We start from the raw sequence: 14,458 nt of genomic DNA on the forward strand, positions 1-14,458 counted from the left end.
TCTTTATCTATTTTGGCCGTATGAAACTTCGGCCATGATTTCAATTAAAAAAAAAAAAAGCCTTTGCAAGATATGGCATCAGTTATACTATTTAGCACTTGAATTCTCTGGCTTATTTTCTTATATAGATGATGCAATTCAGTAATATGACTTCACTGTAATGACATAGGAGATATTTTATGAATCCACTTATTTCAAAACTAATTTATCTCTGACATTCTTCTTTCAAGAATAAAAATCCTCAGGTTAAATATAAAATATATATTTAAAATATAAAATATACCAGAGCTTGAACATTACAGTTAAGTATTTTAAGATGTATTCACTCCTACCTTATATATATAAAAACAAGAATCTACAAGCATACTGTTTTAACCTTATTTCAGTGACATATATTTCATGTGCATAATAAAACATTATAATGATGACTATGAGCCAAAAAATCTACTAGAAAAAAATGTAGTATTCTGTGATTAATATGAAGGACTTTGGGCCAGACTTGCGTTGACTGTCCAATTGGAATCTCAGTTCATTCATAATATGGAGACCATACCCATCTCCCCGGATTGTAGACAGAGTTAAAATGTAATAACGTATGTTAAGGGCTTAGGATATTATCTAGCACATAGTTAATAACAAAAATTATAGTTTTATTAATAAAAATAAATGACAAGAATAGCATTCCCTAAAGCTATTATGATTCTAGAAGTTTCCTTACAGATTATATATATGTATATAGCATATATATATAAAATGATGTCATACTTAGTAGTCCATAATAAGCAACCAAGCGTTTAAGAAGATTATGACATCATTCTTAGTATTACATTGAGAGAGAAAGAGAACGGCCTCTCCGCCCCGTCTGCTGCAGCAAAATTTTGGCTGAAGACATGAAGAGCAGTAAACAATGCCAAGCCTGGGAGTAGTATTTAGGAAGCGTCCATAAAGCAAAACTCATACTGCAGTTTGGGGTCTTTCCCTTAGCTGGTGAAAGTGAAAGGGGACATTTCAAAAATTCTTTCCATCTTAACCTAAGACCAGAAAAACCCTTTTGCATATAGCCTGAAGAAATTTTGGCACATGGTTTGCCTGATTTTCTACCTGATATTAATTATTTAATTAATTTTGATTAATTAGAAACATATAATGAATATTTGGGGTAACTGAAAAAAAATGTACCAAATGTCTGTTTTAGAGTCTGTAATCTCATGAAAAACAAGAACAAAAAAGTAATGGGGGGAAATATCGACAAAGTCATTTATCCATCAAATAATTAAATAAATATTTATTGAACTCCTGCTGTTGTCCAGGGACTATTCTATATGCTGAAGATTTCAGTGAAAAAATCAGTAAAGGGATTAACTAATGTCAAGATGATATTGATTAGAAAAACCATGATACAGATTCCTGACTCTCTGAGAGTCCAATAGCCAAATTCTATTTTGATTTGACAATGTAACAGACTATTTGAATAAACCCTGATTTATTACACAAAATTTATTAACATACCACAAGATGAATTTTAAAATGGTCCTAGAAAATTTAGGAATCAAGAAACTTTTGATGAGGTAATATGCCACTTCTCTAATACCCAGATAAATCATAACAGAGCTGATTAATGCCTATTGACAATATACTGAATACATCTTTTAGTGGTTAAATAACAACTTCATCCTTTTCCAATTCACATAAATACCCCAAAGTTCAAAATTAGTTTAGTGAGTTGCTAAATGAGTCTGAAGATCAGGAAACAGTTTCTCACCTGAAATATATCCTGTAGAAATTTAGTTAGATGGTAAAATACCAAATATATATATATATATATATTTTTTTTTTTCCACCAAATATGAAATGTTTTCACTTACTCTGAGTGAAACCTAAAAAAGAGAGAATGGTCCTAAGGGTTTTACAGTAGCCAAGAGGAATAGTAAGTCCTGTTTGGAAATTTCATACATGATTCCACTGAGAAATTTCTGAGGAAAAAAACACAATCTATTTCACATATCTCTGAGGCTAGCCTATTAGATTTTGTTCAATGTCTGAAATAATGCAGCTTCCTTTTTTAGAACACACAGATTTATTTTAATGAATTCATTCTCCCGTGCAAAAATATTATGTGATGTTGCCTACACTCTGGAAGAGGGGGGGTGACAGTGGCATCTGCCCCTTCCTTCTCTCCCACAATAACTACCCACAGCAGCAAGGCTCTTAATAAGTGCTTGTGGAATGAATAAATTAAGGCTCTCATAATTACACATTGCGGAGGAAATTAAATAAGCACAATGCGTTCATCTCCTTCAACTGCTACAAATATTCACACTCACAGGTGTACACTTGCATACTTCTGGTATTTCAAGATCAGTCGTTAAACATTAGCCATTTTTTAAGTACATTTAAGAAAACAAACCTTACTGCATAAAATATTTTGGACTGATACTCGAGGTGAATGCTAAGGAAAGCCTTAAAAGATGTATTGATCTTCTCAGCAAGGTGGAAAATGTCTTCCGTTTTTTAAAAGGCAAATTATAAATATTGGTTTTACTGACATGAGCATATGTTCAAGTCAAAGATCATCATAAAGAATTAACGATCCCATAATTGGCATCTCCGATCAATATATATCCTGATGTTGAACTTGAAGATTAATATTTTTCACATAAGGCATAAGGCCCAGGATCAATGATTCAACTGCTTTCACGGCAAGATGAAAGATTACTTTCTTATGCTGTCAATGCTAAATAAAGCATATATAAAATCGGTTCTTTCAATAACAAACAACCTCAACCTTTAAATATATACAGTGTTGAAGACTAAAGCATCAGTGAAGAAGTTACAATATTTTATTCGCAAAACCCAACAGTACTGAGTCATTCCTGGGCTTTCGTCTCTAGTGCTCATCCTACCTGGGAAGGGCAAGCCATTTTATTTAGCCATTTAAAAAATATCACTTACTAGCAGGATTCCCTCAGATAAAATCATTACTTAGCATATTTCTCTTAAATTCAAATTATTTAATTTTTCATTAAGAGAGAATTTTGGATATTTTTTTAAAGCTGTTACAGTGATGAAAATACCTAAAAAAGCCAGAAATATTGATATTTGCTAACAACTTGCAGCACAGACAAAAAACATAATTCTTTAGACATCTTAGAATCAAAATAGCCTCGGACAATGGCATTCTCGGCATAGCAAATCATACATGCTATAGACAATGATCAATGTAGGCTTAAGGATAAAAGACCAACCATAGAGAGATTAATTTAAATAAAACATTCCAAATCCTCCCTGATTTTCCCTCATTTAAACACCCAAACAAAACATGTGGTACCTTTTACTTTTCTGAATGAGTAGTTTCCAATCAATGTTTCCTCGGTTAGAGACAACAAGCTGAAGAACCTACCGAAACAAAACAAAAGAAAAAAATTCATATATAGATTTATTAGCTAAATATTGAAAACTGTAACTCACCAGCAAGCAAACGCATTCTTATATCCAGATAATAAATCTACGTCTTGAGATCTGTAGCACAAAAAATGCAGTACTTGAATTTTTAGGAAGCCCAGGAAGGAATTTAAAAGCATTTTACTGTGAGATCACATATAGCAGATGCTTTGAAAAATGGATTAAAAAGAAAACAAAATAAAATGTAAAAAAACCCAAACCATTACCAGAGCATATGCAGCGATACCACCCAAGTCTAGCCTTTGAGAATTGCTGCAGAATCCTTCTCCCCTAGCATTATCTCCGCGGGCTGGCTCAGGCTCTCTAGCTCCAGACAGACGCAGTCTGCAAGCCACCAGCTCCTGTCTGTGTGTGTCGGGGAAAGGGAAGCTGCAAATTAGAAAAAGTCCCCGCAGTGGCGAAAAGGAAAATAAGGCGAGTGGGAGAGGGTGAGAGAGCTCACTAGCCTCAGAATTTTCGAGAATGATGACAAGCCACCCAGTTCCGCCATCATTCACTGACAATAAGATGTAGCCCTGGCGTATGATTTAGAGGTTTGCATAGGGGCTTCTGGTATCAAATGCCTGACAGGCATCTTAATTGCCTCCATCCAAGTGTGTCCCCAGGAGTCGAGTCTATAAGCCTATGAATGTCATCATCTGTTCTCCTTTGTGTTAATGCCAGACACATACATACACACACACACACACACACACACACACACACACACACACACACACCCCGTGCTTAAACAGAGAAACCGTTTTCTGGCATATAGGATTACAAAGAAGTTGGGCTACATAAACTGGACATGACAAAACAATAGTTTATGGGAATTTTTATTATCTGCATTCATGGCATCAGAGATTTTTGAGGTTTTGTCATTAGCAGAAAATTACAATATTTTTTAAAACTGAGTATCACATATTGCTTATTTATATTCCAAATAAATAACTGTGTTCATTAGAGAAATGTTTATATTTATGTATATTTTTTAATGGAAAATTCAATCCCCTTGTAACTGTGATAATTACGCACTTGGCAATGGTTTCCTTACAAGGGAGAATGCAGCAAAAAACAAAGAGGATTAGGAAACCAGGGTTGATGTGTGATTTCTGGGGGCAATCTATTTTATTCCCTTCACATAAACAAGCAAAAAAGAGGTAGCAGCCAGCTTGAGTATCGAGACTTTACAGTCCCTGAGGACCAAGACAGGGAATTGAATCTCTGACATAATCAGTATCCCCTTTATGTTAGCAACTGAAAGTAACAGTTGAATATCCCAGTTTTACAGTGCCCCTTATGTAGGCAGGTTAAGTATGGAATAATTCCCTGCATTTATTTCCTGGACAAAAGGGATGGGGAAAATGTTAATAAATAAATTAACTTTTACAGCATTCTTAGCTCCCTGCATCAGTGAATGTAGCAAAATTCCATGTGTACCAAAAGGGCCGGCTGTGAAGAAGATTGCTGGGAGGGAGCATCACCATGGTTACCGGAAACAGAAAGTAGGAAAAAAAATAAGGTGATGATAGAGAAGATGGAAGGAGACTACAGTGGAGGAAATTCAGAGACAGAATGATATGCTTCATTTTCTTCTTTCTGGAAAGAACTGTCTATCAGTTTTATATTAGATTTCAAATGCATTAGGATGAATCTGCATTCTCTATCAGCCACCTTTCTTCTCTACTTTTTGATCACTAGGTAATTTTGCTTTCGTAAGTCTGGTTCTTTTGTATGACATGGATCCTGACACTCCTTGCCTCTGACCCTATCCTGGACTCATGGACACCTCCCAGCCTAGTCCACACCCTTTGCCTCACAGTTGTGAAAGCTGAGGCCCAGGGAATCTGACCAAGGTCACAAAACTGACAGGAGATCCAATAGAGACACCATCCCAGTTTCCTGGTTCGGGTCCCCTGTTTTTCTTCTCTCACCAAGTGACTTTCTTTATGTGCTCTCTTCCATTCTGTTTGCAAGCATAACAAATTCCAGAAACATCCTTTGTCTTTCATTTTGTAAGCCTTCTTCTATTTGTTAAAGCAGAGATCTTCCTCTTTAAAATTATGCATTGCAATCAATCCGAGGACTAGCTTTGTTTAATAGCTGTGCTGTACTGTACTGGACGTCTGGAGAATCTGGGGTAACTATGTCACTGCTTTTCTTTCATTTCCAGTCTGGCAGTCAGATTGGCATGATCGCCCTTTTGTGAACCTATCTTGTACAGCCTGAACTTAATCAGCATATACTAGGCACTCCATCCTCCCTGGCATCATTCTTTCTGCAAGCGTGAAATTGGGCAATCGAATTGAATCAGCCTCCCAAGGTTCTTCCTAGTTATAGACAATGTGAACCTTCCTGGGGTTACCCAAATAATGAAGCTGCAAAATTGGGAGCTCATGTAAAATTAAAAAAAAAAAAAAAAAAAAAAAAAAAATCACTCAAAGCAACCACTGGGGGGCGTATTTCTGTTCTACTCAGTAAAAAATGGGAGTAGGGTTTTGACCTTGATGTTTTACTGCTTTTATTTCCTTTATAAAATGTTCTTTCAATATTCGGTTCTTATGACTCATTGCTTTTAGGTTAACTCATTGATAAGTAGAGCCATATTGCCTTTTTTGATGTCTAAAATACAGTTGCTGCCACCACTATTACCCTCTGTCCCCAGTTGTCATCTATAAAATAAATTAGTGACAGTAAAAAATATATATATATGATTACCCTAGGTAATAATTACAAGAGATTTCAGGTTTCAGTGAATCCTACATAGTGGTTAGGATTCTTTTCCCCCCAAAAGTATCCTTTTAAATATGATCTTTCTATTAAACGTCTATTTTTTTCTTCAGTGATTTTGGACATGAAGGTTACTTTTCAAAGCAAATGTTTTGTTTTAATATGCTGTCCTCTATTGTTCACTTCTGAGCATAAAAAATGATGCACAAGACTGTCATCTCTTGAAACATGAATCATATTTTATCAGGATCTCATAAAGCACACATAGTGGTCTTGGTCAGTTTAGAAATTAGCTCAGCTTCCAAACATATTTGATACTCCTCGGGAGTCATTTAATATTTGGGGATACCTGGTTCAATCATTGAGAATGAGTAGGCATATTCTTTTTCTTTCCTTTTGTTAGTAGAACTATTACTTTAACTTATCTGTTGTAGAATAAGCACCATATGTAAAACATAATTCTTGCCTTTAAGTATGTTATATTCTGAGAACTCAAGATAACAGATATCTGAGAGACTTTCATGATTTTTTATATTTATGCTTATGAGCCTCAACTATAGTCTAGCACCCTTTGTCGGCTCATTTAACCAATTTTAATGGCACACACACATATATTTCAGACATTTGATAGGTTCTAGGTATGGGAAAAAAGAGAACACCATTCCTCCTCAAGGAACTTCAGTTATACTGAGTGGAACACAGAAGTAAACAGAAATCTAAGTTCACAGTTCTTTTTCTCACTTTGATGAGACATGATGTCTCTGCCACTCTGGTATATCTGCTTTATTTCAGGTCCTGATCTTTATGAATCCCCTGATCCCAAATTCAGTTAGCTCACCCCTGTGGCTCTTCTGGAAGACTCTTGGTTTTGTTCCTTAAGTATACTAGTCTGTGTATTTCTTAAGCACTTTAGGAGAGGATAATGGAGGTACTTCTTCCTTACGTCCTTGAAGCCTTTGGTCATATCAGTTTCCCAGCTAGGGCTTTCATACCTTGCCCATTAGTGCCCACCATAACCACTAGTTTATTTCAGCAATAGTCTACTGTTTTTTCTCCAACCCCAATCTTACTCTTCCTTTTCAGTCCATTTAAAGTTCTGTCCTCTTTTATAATGGCTTCCAGGACTCTCCCAGGACACAGTGCCACAAAGCTCTTTCCTTCCTCTGAATCACCATGATATCAAAAAAAAAAAAAAAAAATCACTGTGATACTATAATGCCTGATATATATGACCTCTGGCTGGTCTTCAGTTGTGTATACTCAGTTATTCTGGTATTGACCAATTAGAAAGGCATAAGATATGCTTCTCATATAAATTATTAAGTTCCTATAATGTGCCAACCTCTTTGAACACATTATTTTATTCAACAACTCTGAGAGTTAGGAACCTCCCTTTCACAGTTGAGGAAACAGGTCCAATTAGGTTTAGTTAAATGCTAAGGAAACACAGCTGGTAAGTGGTGGAGCAGAAATTCAGTCCCTGGACTTCTGAGCTAATTAGGTTGTAATTCAGCTTAACACTTCTAAGGTATCAGAATAGGAGAGATAAATTAAACATAGAATTAAGACTTTTCCATTTTTCTAGGACAGGTACTTAAGACAGACTACGTATTGCTCTAGGTGTGCATGAAAGAGATAGTAGCAGAAACAAGAATTTTTACTTTCAGGATTATTTCAAATTCCATCAGTTCATATTTAAATGATGTATAGTGTGAACACAAACATTCCTATAGCTGAGGAAGACATGGTAATTTTATTTACTACTATCTGGTCTATTCTTGGCAGAGTATACAGAGCCACATGCATGGGATACATGCTCATGTGTTTTTAAAAAACTTCACTGTTTGACAATTTGAGTTTATTGTGTATGTTTTTAAACATCTTGTTGCAATTAACCTATGTCTAAGCATAGATTATAATAATAAAATACCTGTCTCACCTAGTCAATCACTACCCTCATTTCATTATATCAAGTTAGAAATAATCAAATACCATGGTGAATCTTAAAGGTTACATCAGAGAACATTATATCAACACCATATTATATAATGCCTGTCTTATTTAAATTGAATTTATTTAGTCAGATTTTGGCTGTGGACACTTTTCTTCCAAATAACTCCATTCTCTCTCTCAAGCCTTTCCTCAAACATTATATTCTCAAGGACGCTTAACCTAACCATCCTATTTAATACTGCAGTCTGCAATTCCCATTCTTTTTATTTTTATAATTAAAAAAAAATTTTAAACATCTTTATTGGAGTATAATTGCTTTACAATGGTGTGTTAGTTTCTGCTGTATAACAAAGTGAATCAGCTGTATGTGTACATATATCCCCATATCTCCTCCCTCTTGCATCTCCCTCCCACCCTCCCTATGCAATTCCCATTCTTAATCTCCTTTATTCGATTTTGTATAATACTTATCATTGTCTAATATATTATATAATTTACTTATGTTTATTCTTTATTATCTTCTCTCCTCATTCACTTGTAAGCTCCATGAAGGCAAACTCTTTGCCTGTTCTGTTCACTAACGTATCCCAGGTACCTAGAACTGGGCCTGGTACATAACTGATACACAATAAATATTCATTGAGCTCATGCTTATATGAATAAATAATTAAAATTATAACACTAAAACTCATATAAAAAGCATGAATTACCTCCTAAAATTTCTGAATTCTGAGCTCATCAGTTGAGTACATTCAGTTTCAGAAATCACTAGACAAAACTCATGGTTTAAGTATTTCATTTAGTTTATGTCTTGGTTAACAAATATACAACTTTTAGGTTTTTCGTCTTTGGCACATTTATAGCCATTCTGAGTACACCTCTCCTTTTACTTCAGATGTTTAAAAATATTTATTATCTATGTGTTTATTATTTATTTGTACAAAAATTCTTCTAGCAATTTTTTTACTTGCTTGTGAATCCTTAGTTATAACTTGCATATTTATCTTCATCTTTCCAATCACCTAAAAGTTGATACAAACTGCTTCCTTTCACTACCGGAGATACAACCAGCCTGTGGGGAAACCATATTTACCGGAGAAATGGGCAAGCCATGAAAGAAAATTATAAGAATTAGTGTTGAGGAATTCTCACTTAATAAAATTTTAATTTAAGTCAAGCAGAATCATCTTCAGGAGTTATGAATTGCTTGGCGGATCATCCTGGAAGCAGGAAATGAACCTTCATTTTATCTAATGTCTCCACAGGTGGGAACATTACAGTTTAATGGAAGACTGGATAAGGACACAAAATCAGATGCTGCAAAATCAAATGCTGCGTTGCATGACATTAGATCTAAAATCCTGATTTCTTTTTGAAAACTGCTAAAAGGAGTTATTTTGTCTACTGCTCTCCAAGCCTTGAAGACTGTTACCTCAATATTCTAAATCTTTGTCATTCCTTCAATACTCAGCAACCTTGGAGAATTGGAGAACTAGCAGTAGTTGAGAGGTAAGCTAGAGCCAATCCATTTGAGTTAGGCAGTCTTTAACCTGAACATCACTAGATTATTCTGAAAAGGTTTAAATTCTGCAAGCTCCTACGGCATTTTTTTTTTGCAGTGTTTAGTATTTCCAGTTCAAATCATAAAACGTCTGCTGTGATGGTTTAATAAATGCAATGTCATATGTGAAATGATTTCGGAAAATGTATATATTACAGGAATTTATTTCGTGAATAGCCAAAATCCACATTCTGAAAATTCATGAAATCCATACTTATTCTCTCTGCTGTTTAGGAGAGAGTAGACGTTAAGGTGATCGCCAGCAAGAAATACATATGAAATTTCTTAGTCCTTGTCATTCCTCTTCCTCTCGTCCTTGTACCAGGGGTACATGAGAGATGGGAGGAGAGAATTAAGGGATATGGGTATGTAGTTACACATAGTTTAAATAAAACTGCTTGTCAGAACTACATATACTTTGACTGTTTAGAATACGTTCAATGGTATATCTATCTAAAAGTGCACTAAGGTCCTAAATCCTCCTATTGATTGGAACCAAAAAATATAATGATGGATACCAAATCCCTGTCTGAAAAGAAAGGAGAACTGTAATGTAGAGTGGGGACACTTTTATGTTTCATCCTATCATCAGATTTCTAAGCTACGAAAGACATACTAACTTTTAATTTAAAAGGAAATATTATACCTGATCAATGTCTATAAATGAATATTCTTTCTCAACTGTACCATCAAGTTGGCTAGAAAGAGTTCATGTGGGAAGGATTCTATATGGCAATGTTTGAAATTACATTATATTTATACTATTATTTTTCCATAGTTTTGTGGCTTTTTTTCCCTCTTTTGCTTCTAATAGCAAACCTATAATTGAAGAAATAAGAGTGTTTTATTTAATACTCCGGAAAAAATAACTCAAGATTTTTTTTCTAGACATTTTCCATCTACTGTGACTTATTTTTCAAGTGGATTGTGACAATATGCTGTTTGCAAAGGTAGCCATTGTAAATATCTGGGCCAACAAATGTGTCTGGGAGAGAAATTTCCACATCCCTAAGACCCTTAACTTTTTTTTCTTAAACTGCCTCATTCTTATTGGTTTTTTTCCTTCCTTTCTAATTCTTTATGTTTTGCCTACCCTTTTCCAACTCTTCCTTCTCCTTTTACCCCAAAGTCAGGGGGAGCATGGTCAAGGAAACAGGAAAATATTTAAGGAATTATTTAAACAAACTTTCTACCAAGGTCCTGCGGTTTCCAGTTAGTTGAGGGCAGACTCCATGTGTTTTACACCACTTTCTTTCTATAATATCTAGTGACTCCTTCTGCATTGGTGCACAATAAATAATATTAATTCGTTTTGTGGATGTTGACTTAGAAAAAAATGGAATTGGAGATGGGGAGAAAAACATGTGGTTATTGTGATCACTGTACAGAGTACTACAGCACGGTATCTATTTATTTTGAACCCAGTAGAAGTAAAGAAATAAAGAAAAGGGAATAGAGTGCCCAGCTTATAGACACCTTCTGCTGAAACACCTGTGGGCACATAGATGCCACACAAGCAAAAAGCAGAAGGTGCTAAATGACATGTTTTTCTAGATAGCAAAGGCTGATTATAATTTTCTCATTACTTCATATTTTAATTTGGAGCTGCTCAATAAAATGTATGATCGATTGATTGGCTGATGAGAGAAGGGGACGTGAAAGCTGTGTTAAATGAACAAAGACTGCACAAAGGGAAACCTTGAGAAACTGGCAGTCAGGACATTCCATTAAAAGCCAAGTGCAATGAAAGAGAAACTTATTTTACAATTGGGGAAAAGTGAAAATGATAAAATAGCATAGAAATTCTAAGATGGACCCAGTGCTGTATGTACCACCTGAAGAAAAAAAAGTAAATGAAAAATTATGGTGTGTGTTAGGAAAGTTAAGACGTTCAGATCAAAAGGGGAAAAGTAAGAATATGTGAGAAGGGTAGAGAAGGGTTAGAGGATCAAAAGCTTTGGAAGCAAACAGGGTTTCAATTATAAACCAGTGAGCTAGTCTGACAGGTGAGGCGGGCTGAGGCACTTGAAAGATCTCATTCAATGGCTGGCATTACTGAATGCCCAGCTGAGTCTGAACAAGAGTAGTTTTAAACAGACACATTGTTCTAAAGAAATCTTAAGTTTCATGGGCCCTCCAATGCAGCCTTATAAATCTTGAACAGCATCTATATTCACCAACCACCTGCAATTAGCTTTACTCCAGAATTTGCTAGACACAGCAAGTCCTTGACAGGGAATATTTTAATTTGGATGGCTGGCCCTCTACTCAGGATTTACACGTATTGATGATATGCAAATCAGTTCAGTTCAGTCTCATCAACAGCATAAATTAAGTGCATCCTATCATGAGGATTATCTTGGAAAGAGAGAATGTCACCATCAATATGCCTATGGCCTGGAGGTGAATAGTCTGTCTCTGAGTGAGGGAGAGTGAAAAACAGACAAAGAGCATTTCCTCACTATTGATGGGCTGCCTGCATGCTTCTTTAGGTTAAATGCTTGATTACTTACAGAAAATATCTTTGCTCGGAATAATTTTCTTTTTAACACCTGTTCATAGAGATTAAGAGATCCAAAGATAGCATTTTGATTTAGAATCCCTGATACTACACATAGGCAAATAATAGGAGAAAACAATCTTCAATTTTGACCTTTGTTTAAAGAGTGCATATTTCATTAATAAATGATACCCTTTAGCATAGGACACATGTTTTGTACTAGTGAGGATGGATTTACATCTTCCTGTTACACATTCTAAGTAACTTAGTAAACAAAGAGCTAAAGGCTCTAAAGAGGAAAGTCACAAAATTATATGACAAATGTAAGAAAAAAACCCTATGGTTTAGGAAGTACTACCAGTGACTGATATTTTTAAGAATTTATAAATCATGCCTGGAAATAGCTGATGAAAGGAAAACCACATACAGCTCATTCTACAGAGTAATTTAAAGACATTTTCCATGGAGTTTGCAATTCCCCCCAATATACGTTATCCAGCCAGCTGATTAGGACACCATCAATGTAAAATAATTTTTAAAGTCTGGATTTAATAACAGACAAAAGAAAATGGTGAAAGTATTCTTGAGGCCCAATTACAAGTGGACTGGTCAAGTGGTGAACCTGTGTGAGGTACCTGGACTCGGTGTTTCTGATGCCGGGCATTGAAGACACTGCGGTGCTTACAGTGAGGGGTAAGAACAAGTCAAAGGTGGTGGTAGAAGGAGGCCTGGAGTCCTGCACAGCTGTTGGAAGCTTTGAACTAGGTGAATGTATGACAGTATTGAATGGAAAAGGCATAAGCAGAATGGCATCTCTACCAAGGATAGATGTACATCAAGCATGTTGCAATGAGGGTATATGGGGAGAGGAAAATAGAAGTGGAGGTCAGAGATAAAAGGGAAAAATTTTAATAATGTGAAGCAAGAATAGGCACTGTCATGTTCTGATGATCAGGTGCCCCCAAGATGAAGACTATGAAGAACTCAATTCTTTGCCCCTGGGGTTCACATTACCACCACTGCCACCAGCAACAACAAACAACAAAAGGTTATGAAAAAACACCACGACAGAAGATTGAAAAAAAATAGGATAATTTCCACCAAATGTAAAGGTATTTCGTCTCTTATGCCAATGAAGCCAACAGGAGTTCCATGAAAAGAGGGGTGAGGGGTCAAATTATGTGTGAATATGAATTTGTGCCAAGAACAAGCACATATCTTCTATAACTAAAGATTATATTAAAATTAGAAAATTCATTTTTTAAAAAACATGACATTTTATTGTTTCCTTTTATTTTTTCTAATTCATGTTTCCTTTCCTATTATTCCTTCTTTACTAGCTACAATCAGTAATGCCAGGTAGCATCCAGAAAAAAAAAAAATTGTTCTAATCAAGGACATTTTAAGATGAACTAACTTTCATTTCACACTGACTATTAAGAGTCAAATGAGGATACAAAGAGGATTCCAAGATTGGATTTATGACATACACTTTAAATAAAATCTGCAAATCTTGTTCATAAAATTATAACGTTGTCTTCACCATTCTTGCTGTATTTCTATCACCTACCACAAGTTTTGCTCTTGATGCTTGTAAACTGACAGCCACAGAAGAAAGCTTACTCTTTCAAGTACAAAGTAACTATAAGATGAATAAAAAACCTGTTTATGTCAGATGAGTGCAACGTTACTTTAGCTTTCACAGTTTTATCTTGATTAAAGACCAAAACCTCTATCCGGGATTTGGGGACAGCACAGCTCATACGCATGTTAATATTAACTTGGTCTGTAGAGCTTGGGACTGATTTCAGAGCTTGGGAGTTCCACTGTTGATTTAGTTTGAGAGGCCAAGAGATTCCACTATGAGCTAGAGAACTATTCTGGGTTTGGATGGGGAGGCTGGCATGGGGGGATGGCAGGCGATGGGGGTGTCCTTAATCCTAAACTTGATTCAGATGGCCTTTGAAGGAGGATTTTTTGAAGATTATTTGATTCATTTGTTGACTGGATTGTTTCAAAATTTTCTAATGTTGATGAGAAGTGACATTATTTTCTTAATATTTCTATTTACGCAAATGTAAATAGTAACAGTAAGAGCTAATGTTTGTTGGGTGCTTAGTATTTGCCTACACTATAGTAAGCACTTCACACATATTAATAGGGCCTTACAAAGAAAATCTTTTATTATTTCCATTTTATAAGGGGGCAAGTGGAGACACAGAGGGGTTAGATAACTTCCTCAAGGACAAACTGCTAGTAAACTGAAGAGA

At 35.4% G+C, this 14,458-nt stretch overlaps 1 protein-coding gene across 45 annotated transcripts in view; it reads right to left on the reverse strand.

Moving 5' to 3' along the window:
- MAP2 (microtubule associated protein 2) overlaps positions 1–14,458 on the reverse strand; it is a 277,616-nt gene that overhangs the window by 141,439 nt on the left and 121,719 nt on the right. For 44 of the 45 annotated variants that reach the window (XM_082396351.1, XM_082396311.1, XM_082396352.1 and 41 more), the window contains one exon: positions 3,329–3,396. The gene's annotated coding sequence lies outside the window, so the exon portion shown is untranslated. Of the gene's footprint in view, positions 1–3,328; positions 3,397–3,668; positions 6,375–14,458 lie in introns of those variants that run through there. The other variant, XM_082396330.1, reaches the window with a different exon arrangement.

The sequence above is a fragment of the Balaenoptera borealis genome (assembly GCF_965194805.1).
Source record: "Balaenoptera borealis genome assembly, chromosome: 6".
Taxonomy (NCBI): domain Eukaryota; kingdom Metazoa; phylum Chordata; class Mammalia; order Artiodactyla; family Balaenopteridae; genus Balaenoptera; species Balaenoptera borealis.